Below are 9717 nucleotides of genomic sequence, written 5' to 3' on the forward strand. Positions count from 1 at the left end.
TGGTCTGAAAAAACGAAAAGAATAATACTTCAAGACACGTGAAAGTTATATGAAATTCAAATTTTGATTTCTATAGGTGGTTACATTGGCTCACAGCCATGCATGCTCATTCACTTACAAATTGTCTGACGGCTGCCATGGCAGAGTTGGGCAGCTGCCCAGAGATTGTATGGCCTGCAAAGCTCAGAGTATTTATTACCTGGCCTTTTACAGAAAAGTTTGCCAACCCTGACCTACACCATCAAGTGATAACATCATTGACACAACAGAACACTGATTTAAACGGGTGACTTCATTTAATGTGAAAAGCGTGCACGATGGGGGAAATGTTTAACATAAACAACTTAGAAACACTCCCAACTGTAGAAGGGAGAGTTTGCTTTATGAAAATCTACAAGTGACTAAATTCCCAAGTGAATATCAAAGAACCACAGCATCTTATTCAATATAAGTTAGAGTAAGCTATGTTGGGTCTCTAGGTTAAGAGCAATGATTGGTGAGACCAAAGACTTTGGGAGATGATTAAGGATAGAATGATTATCAGTAAAAACCTTCCCAGGGAGGAAATACAGGAAGAATCTGGCAGGATGGTTGCAAAAGATGTATGCAGTTAGATTAACCGTTAATCATAAAACAAGCATATACTCTGCAGAAAAGTATAGTGAACTGTTGCTAGAGTTGTGCTTCCGAGTTAAGCTCTGAGGTGGGTTCCTAAACCAGTGAATCCAATACGTGAAACAAACTAAAAACATTTGAAGGATAATGATTAGGTGAATTGGGCAAGAACTGGGAGAGATCATCAAATTCTGGTAGCAAAGCAGATTAAAGTTACTGATCTGGCTGTCCCTCTTCAGAGAAGTATGACAAGAAGCTTATGCAGAGCTGTGTGAGGGTCACTCTGAAGATCTGAGATGGACGAAGGAAGTCTGTCAAAGGGCAGTTAGTGTACAACCTGAGTTGTCGTGAATGCTGACTGGCAGGGGCCATAAATGTTGCAGGTTTCGCAGTCAGGCAAACAGCAGGTAGAAAATTAGACCAAAGGGCAAATCGATTGGGAAGATCAGTCAGCAAAGATGTTATTAGGTTGGGAGGTTAATGATGAAGGCACGGCTTTTTTATTAGTCCGTTGACTTTAAAGATCTCATGATTGCATTGTACAAAAAAAAGAACAAGAGACCTTCCTTAACTGACTCGGGCCCAAGGCTTTGAAGAGCCAAGTGGTCTGCTACTCCAGGTTCAGAGGGGATCTTAGCTGTTTGAAGACCGTTCGTTCTGTGTCTTTTTTTTTTTTTTTAAGATTTATTTATTTATTTATTTGACAGAGAGAGAGAGAGACAGCCAGCGGGAGAGGGAACACAAGCAGTGGGAGTGAGAGGGGAAGAAGCAGGCTCTCAGCGGAGGAGTCGGATGTGGGGCTCGATCCCAGAACTCTGGGATCACGCCCTGAGCCGAAGGCGGATGTTTAATGACTGAGCCACCCAGGCGCCCCCATTCTGTGTCTTTTGGAGAGATCACAGTCCTCTGTTCCAAAGATGATCTGGGAATAATATCCCAACCATAGTCCAACATTTCCATGTTCATAAGAGAGGAGTCTTGAGGGCTGGAAGGTAAGAGGATTGTTGAGTCGATCTGAAGGATGAGTGATTTACCAGGCAGACAGACATAGGGAAAAAAGAAGTAAAGGACCATTTTGGAGCATCTGCCATGTGCTAGCTACTCTGCATTTGTTACTTCGTTCTTTCTACATCCCCTCAGTAAATTACCATTGATTCCACTAAACACCTGAAGAAACAGAGATGGTAAGTTTTGTAACAGGGAAAAACTTAGCGTATCTGACTCCATATTGCTTCTATTTCCCTTGCTGCTGTAACCTGTAGCATAAATCTTCTGCTTACACCTAAGATGTACATAAACTGCTTTTTACCCAAAATCTACTTCACTCGAGGAGATAAGGAAATATATACAGAAATCACTATGCTCTGTTTAAGATTTACAGGATCGACTTGACCAGATTCCTGTACGCGAAGATCAACTGACCAAGGTCAAAGAAGTTACATGATTTTCCTGGGATGTCTACAGATAATCAGTCACCTTTTGAACCCAACCCCATTCTACTTCTCCGTTATGCTAACATAGAAGAAGCTTAAATTTCTTGCCAAGGGGAGATGGTTCTTTAGGACAATAGTCCCCCATCTCTTTGGTTTGCTGGCTTTCCAAATAAAGTTGCTTTCCTCACCCCAACATCTTGCTCTCAACTTGTTGGCCTGTCGTGTGGCAAGCAGAATGACCTTGGACTCAGTTACAGTTTCATGCTTACAATCACCCAGCCAGTAATGGTAGAATTGAAATACGAACTCAGGTCTGACTGTCTGCCTGGCCCTGAGTCCTTACTCCTCACTCACCATCCTGCTCCCAGCAGACTCCCCAAGCAGAGAAAGCAACAGGCAGAAAAGCCCAGCATCATATACACTTTCCACTTTCAGTGACCATCAAGACATTCCTTTAAGTTTACCAGAGTTATAAAAACAAAACTAAACTAACACCCTTAATTAATTAATTATACTGTCTCCAAGTTGGAAGGTCACATTACCCATCGTAGTCTTTCTTAAAACAAATTGCCATGTTCTAAACCTAGGAAATGTCCTCTATTAGGTCCCTTTGAAACTTCACAGAATTTAAACCTGCAAACTGGCTGTAAAAATTGCATCATAGTCTAATGCACAGTTTTGCAGACAGATTGCCCCAGATAGGCAAGCAGATCTTTTGGCTCCTTGCTCCATCTGTGACTAGTTTCTTTGTCACCGTATTCCAATTAGAAATGAGGTTGTAATTCTAAGTCTCCCCTCCCCACGGGGTTTCTTTACACAGGCCATTACAGTAATGAGTTACATGGTCTTTCCTCAGGTGATGGTCAGTGGTAAAAACACATTCAGCAGATCATCAGAGCAATTAGTACAAGCTTCTTTAAAAATTGCCTAAGGAACATGTGCTACCATTTAGAAGTCCTTCAAGTTATGTGATCAATTTGTAGATATTTCTATTCCTTCTAAAACTGCATCTTCAAATTTGTCAGAGCTTGACGTATTTACATCCCCCCCCCATTATAAACCACTCGAAAGAGGCTATAGGAAGACCCTACTATCAAGTAATGCTGTCTTAAAGAATCCTGGCCACTCTGAATTTAGTAGATTTCTTTTGTAAACCTAGGCCTAATCTCAGATTAAACAGAACAAATGGTAGCTAAATAGATGGCCTCTTCAAATCTGTTTGCTTTACCACAGATGAACAAGCCAAGACTTTCTTAATTTGTAGTTGAGAGCTCTCTTCCCAACTTAGAAGCAGATGGAAAAGGAAGACCAACCACCAACCTAAACAGAGATTCTGTAATTATAGGATTTTAGGTTTGGAGTCACTTCACTTAATCTTTGCATGACCCAGAATTCAACCCAGAAGATTAAAAGAACAGCATTTTCAATTCTATTTATGAAAATGAAGGACTTGGCTAGAGCTAATAAAGCCAAGGGAAAAAAATATAAGTTGTTAGTCAAAGCAACATAATCCTCACTCCAATGCAAAGTGGGAAAAAAAATTTAGTTGTACATGATTTCCATTGTAAGAGGTAATACTTTTGCATACAGACTTGTAAAAGAAGACATAATGTCCTGAAGGTGAATTACTCCATGTGGGAGAGCCATATTGATTCCACTGTCGAAGCAATGCCTGAAGCTTATCAGATCTAAATAAAAGATTGATGGTGATTCGGAGTTTAAAATTTAATGCCCAGGCTAGCTACTAAATTTTACATTACAAGAATGTTGGTGGTACTGTAAATCAATAAAATCAATTTTGCCATCTTAGGGGATAGATTTTATAACATAAAAATTGTTTACCTCTTGCGCTTTTTCAGAAGGCGTGGTTTACTCACTGTCACTTGTCAAAATTTTCATTTTGTTGGATTTAACGGCTAATATTTCATACATGCTTCATTAGAAATCCCATTCTTTTAAAAATGCCCTGTTTCCCCCAGAAATTACTGATAAACATGATCATTTCTACCCATAACATGGTATATGGGTTTGCAGATACGATCTAATAACATGATATACCCATATTCAAGAAAGCAATTCCCAACTTTTAATTATGTTTAAACTGATCCTCTTCCTGGAAAAAGGAACTGCAAGACAGCTACATTGTGCTGTGAAGAAATAATCAATATAATAATCAGAGCTATGAGGCTGCTTTGTAAATAAATGCTAAGTGTCTGTTTATCCAACACCTTAGTTACTACGTAAGTCTTTTCCCAAAACCAGGTTACCAATTCACAGGAGCTTTATCTTTGGCTAAGCCCATCTCTCAAGTGAGTTAAAGGCTTATGAGAGAAAGTAAATGACCTTTCATGGGTTTAAAATGTGGTGTGAGTGAGGACCTGTGAAATGCTACTCAAAGGCAAGAGTCACAGTGTTTTCCTCCGCACGATGTCATTAATGTTCCCACCGATCTCCCTTCCCCAACCCCCGGGAGGGAAAAAGCCATCTTACTAAATAATGCAAATGTAAGTACTATAACAACATATGCCTCCAAATTGTGTTTTCGTAAAATTATAGCATCAAGATTTTGATCATTGGGGCTGATCAGATACTTGGTGACATTTATAAACAAGAAATCAAAGATGACAGTGTGGAAAAACATCACAAATGCTATCCTAAGTAATCATTTAAAACATATTTCAAAATAAACTATGATAAGAACTTCCAGTTTATTAACTCAGAATTAGAATTTGAGAAAGACAAATTTCCAGGGTCAATAGTAAAATAATTTATTACTTTGTTTTCTTAACATGGGGGAGGACGTATTTTAATCATTAGGGAGAAATCCGGTTTCCTATTCCTAAATCTATTGGATTAATGTCATATGTGCGTCAGGTTAGCTAGGAGGAAGGCCATTTTAAAGAACATTAATCATTTTAATTCAAGATAAAGATATAAAGAGCCCTAATCGATTATATTTAAGTTCTGAAATCAAGAATTTACTCAGAAAATCTTTTCTAGGTTTTCATCATTTAATACGATTATTCTTTAAAAATCTTTGTAGAGGGGCGCCTGGGTGGCAGAGCGGTTAAGCGTCTGCCTTCGGCTCAGGGCGTGATCCCGGCGTTATGGGATCGAGCCCCACATCAGGCTCCTCCGCTGGAAGCCTGCTTCTTCCTCTCCCACTCCCCCTGCTTGTGTTCCCTCTCTCGCTGGCTGTCTCTATCTCTGTCTTATAAATAAATAAAAAATCTTTAAAAAAATAAATAAATAAAAATAAAAATAAAAATCTTTGTAGAATCAAATTGAAGCTCTTTTCTTTTTCCCAGGTCACTTGCACCATTACCCTCTCTATATAATCCCATAGAAAAACACAAAATATATGACATCCATTGTTTTCTAATTTATAAGGTTTTTTGAAATTACAAAAGATACAAACACTCGTATGCAAGTCAAACATTTCAGAGGTGTACAACACCCCTTCCCCTTCTCCAATCCCATCCCCCGGAGAAACACAATGTTAACAAGTTAGTGTATATTCTCCACACCAAACAAATATGTACAAGTGCATCTATCCAAACACAAATACAGAATTATAAAAGTTCTGCTTTATAAAGTCAGAATCAAATTATCCAGATTATTCTCTATATTAATCAGGACTCTTTTTGATTACAACTAACAGAAACAGAAAGTATTTTAAGTAAAAGGGAGGATTTATTGGTTCATTTATTGTTGGCTTCAAGCATAGCTGGATCTAGGGACTTAAATCAGCCCCAGGTCTAGCTTTGTCTTGCTTCAGTTTTTCTCTATATTGGGACGTTCTTGGGAAAGTCTCTCCTGTGGTGGCAAAGGGGTGCCACAGCTCTGACTATACATCTTTATAGTTCCAAACCCCGGAGAAAAGAGAGTATGATTCTTTTTCAACAGGATCAATGAAAGTTCTCAGATTTTGCACTCACTGCCTCTGATTAGATTACATGTTCATCCCTGAATCAATCCCTGTGGCTGGAGGAATGCTCTGATTCTCCAGGCGTGTGTCATGGGCACACATGGATTGAGAACAGGGGCCTTAGTTTGGGCTGCCATATAAAAATATCCTACACCAAGGAGTTTAAACAACAAGCATTTATTTTTCACAATTCTAGAGGCTGGGATGTCCAATGTCAAGGTGCTTTAAGATCCGGTATCTGGTAAGGACGCTCTTCCTGGTTTGCAACTGGCTGTCTTGGAGTGAGAACGAGAGACAGAGACAAAGAGGCAGAGAAAGACAGAGAAAGAGATGAAGGAAAAGGAGTGAGGAGCAAGGGGAGGAGGAGGGAGAAGGAGAAGGACTGAGAGAAAGCTCTCATGTTTCTTCTTATAAGGGCACTAATCCCATTTATGAGGGCTCCACCCTCATGAGCTATTACCTCCCAACAGCCCCGCTTCCTAATACCATCACATTGGGAGTAATGACTGCAACATTTGAATTCCACGAGGGGGTGTGTGTGTGTGACACAAACACTCCCAAAAGGAAAACCCAGGTCCTATTTTACAAAAAAGGTAAATGAATCTTGGGTCAGCAAAACCAACACATTATCTATTACATCCTGTACCCTCCTTTCTTCACTTAGTATTATAGTATGAATATCCCTCCATATAAAGTAATCAGTGTAAATACAATATCAATAATGGAAAAAAACACCTCATTTTGTAAATCCCCGTAGAATTTATACCATTCTATTCCTGATGGACGTTCAGCTGTCCCTGCTCCCTCCACTTACCCCACTTCACACAGTTTTATATTATAAACAGTGCTGCAAGAAACATCCTTGTATTGCCAATTCATTTATTTCTGTGATATAGATTCCTCAAAGTGGGATTGCAAGTTCAAAAGATGAACATGTTTAATGTTTTAATATTTGCTGCCTCATTATGTTTCAAAATCTGTTGTTTGCATTCCCATCAATGACGTGGGATAAGAATGTTGGTTCTTTCAATCATTTATGATGTTACTATATATGTTAATGTTATTATATAGGATATTATATAACCCATTGGATATTATGACCTTTTTAGTTTTTTCAAATCTCAAGGGAATAAAACAATATCACACTCATAAAAAGAATGACAAAGGGCACCTGGGTGGCTCAGTCAGTTCAGCGTCTGCCTTTGGCTCAGGTCATGATCCCAGGGTCCTGGGATCGAGCCCTGCATTGGGCTCCCTGCTCAGCGGGGAGCCTGCTTCTCCCTCGGCCTGCTGCTCCACTTGCTCGTGCTCTTTCTCTCTCAAATAAATAAATAAAATCTTTTAAAAAATAAAAAGAATGATGAATCTGCATATGCGAGAAGCATTTAAAATCTGTATGTCAATAAAAAGACAACTTCTACAATCTTGAAAGCCAGACTCAGACCAGAAGAGAATATTTGCGGCAGGTATGACCAGATGAAGGCTTCAGGTTCCTCATTTGTATCTCCTTATCCAGTTAGTGACAATTTGATTTTTTCATATTTTTATTGGCCACTTGCTTTTCCTCCTCTGCAATTAACCTGTTCACGTCCTTTTTTATTTTTTAATGGATTGCTGATTTTTTTTTCACCAGCTTTAAAAGTTCTTTATATATTAAGAATGATTTCTGAATTTTATCTATTCTTTTTTTAGGAGTATATTTTTATTCTTTTTTTAATAAAACTGTTTTGTATACTTTAATTTCAGAACAAAATAAACAAAAACTCCACAATACACAGCCAAACCCCTTATCAAATATGGGAAAGGCTAGGGCTTGAGGCCCCTGTATCCTGCCTCAAAGACAGGAGAAAAATGAAAAAACCACTAGACATCAGCAGAGGGAACCAGGTGAACTTGGGCCACTCCGGGCTGCTGGGAGCCATGGGGACACTATTCACGGGGCACGAGGTCTATAGGTAGAAACTTCTAATCCACCTCTTCCATGAGAGAGGCATCCTCGTCACCCTCAGGGGTGGGGTTGGGGTGGGGGGGTCTCATCGGGAGCAGCAGCACTGGGCTTCTCCGCGGTCACTTTATCCTCCTCAATGCCCAGGCCTAGCTTGATCATGTGGTGGATGTGGTAGGAGCGAGTCTCGGGATCCTCCAGTGAGAAGCCAGAGAAAGCAGAGCCCTTAAACCGCAGCATGGCCAGGTCCTCGACAGCCTTGTCACTCTCGTCGGCCTCCGCCTTCTGCCACAGCATTTCCCCACCGGGGTGGTCAGGGTTGATCTCCACGTGCTTTTTGGCCATCGTATAGCCCATTGCAGCATCGTCTCCAAGAGCCTGGGCCGTCGTAATCCTCTCATGTTGGCCGTCCACCACAGGTGCTGGTCACGCTGCAGCTAGTCACACTGCAGTCACACCAGCCTGCTGGAGACTGTCACCTTCTCAACCTTCTTATCCAAGATTTCTTTCATGAGTTTGCAGAGCTTCTCAGACTGGGCTTTGCTCTCCTTCTTTTTCTTCTTCTCCTCTTCATCCTCAGGCAGCTCCACGCCCTCCTCAGTAACCGAGACCAGAGTCTTCCCATCAAACTCCTTGAGCCGCAGCTCACAGCCCTTGGCAACAGGCTCCATCATACACACTACCTTGAAGCCCCACTCTGCATTCGCTTCACAATAGCAGAGCCGGCAACCTGCTCTTTGCTCTCACCAGTGATATGATAGCTGGACTTCGGGGTCTCCATCACTCGGGAGACATACTCTGCAAGAGAAGTCATCTCATCTCCACAATGAGAAGGGTGACAGCGCAGCAGCTGAGACAGGCCGTGCCGATGACTCGAGCTCTCATGGATTCCAAGCTTTAGGTTTTTGGTTAAGGCCTCGTAGAATTTCCTATAGTTCTCCTTGTCTTCTGCTAGCTCCGAGGAGAGCTCACGGCATTCCTTTACAGTGTGTTTGCAAATGACCTTCAAGATTTTGCTCTGCTGGAGGATTTCTAGGGAGATGCTCGGGGGCAGGTCCTCAGAGTCAACCACACCACGGGTGAAGTTGAGACACTCTGGGAGCAAGTCATCACAGCTCTGCATGATGAACACATGGTGGGCATAGAGTTCAACGTTCTTTTTCTTCTTGTTCTCAAAGAGGTTGAAAGGAGCCTCAGAGGGGATGAACAGCAATGCCCTGAATTCCAGCTGACCTTCTACAGAGAAGTGCTTGACTGCCAAGTAGTCTTCCCAGTCATTGGTAATAAGAACATGTATTTATTCTCATGTAAGATTAGTGACTTTTAATTAGTTAACATAGTATATTGAATTACGTTGATGTATTTCCTAAGGTTGAATCACCTTTGCATGTGGTCACAGGGCATTATTCTCTGAATCCACTTTTAAATTCAGTTTCCAGTTATTTTATTTTGGATCTTTCTCTATGGAGAGAGATATATTGTTTTCCTTTGTTCATACATTTTATTTTTAAGCTTTCTTTCTACATGTATACATTTATTAAAATTCCTAAGTGTAATCAGAAGTATTTGTATCTTTTGTTCTCCTTTTTGCTTTGTTATTCCCCACCTTCCATATCCTCATCACCCACATCATTCTTTCCCCACCCTCTCCTTTCCTTCCATGTGCACATAACCATGTTAAAAATAGATTATGAATCTTTCCATGTTTTTTCTTCAAGGTGATATAATCTTATAAATATAGATGTGTGTATATGTATGTTTTTAGTTTGTCCTCCTAGGGATTTTTCTTTTTTCGG

General features: G+C 40.5%; 1 pseudogene; it reads right to left on the reverse strand.

Moving 5' to 3' along the window:
• Nucleotides 1-7941: 7941 nt before the first annotated feature.
• LOC105236528 lies at nucleotides 7942-9206 on the reverse strand (annotated as a pseudogene).
• Nucleotides 9207-9717: the final 511 nt, after the last annotated feature.

This window comes from Ailuropoda melanoleuca, chromosome 6 (assembly GCF_002007445.2).
Source record: "Ailuropoda melanoleuca isolate Jingjing chromosome 6, ASM200744v2, whole genome shotgun sequence".
Classification (NCBI taxonomy): domain Eukaryota; kingdom Metazoa; phylum Chordata; class Mammalia; order Carnivora; family Ursidae; genus Ailuropoda; species Ailuropoda melanoleuca.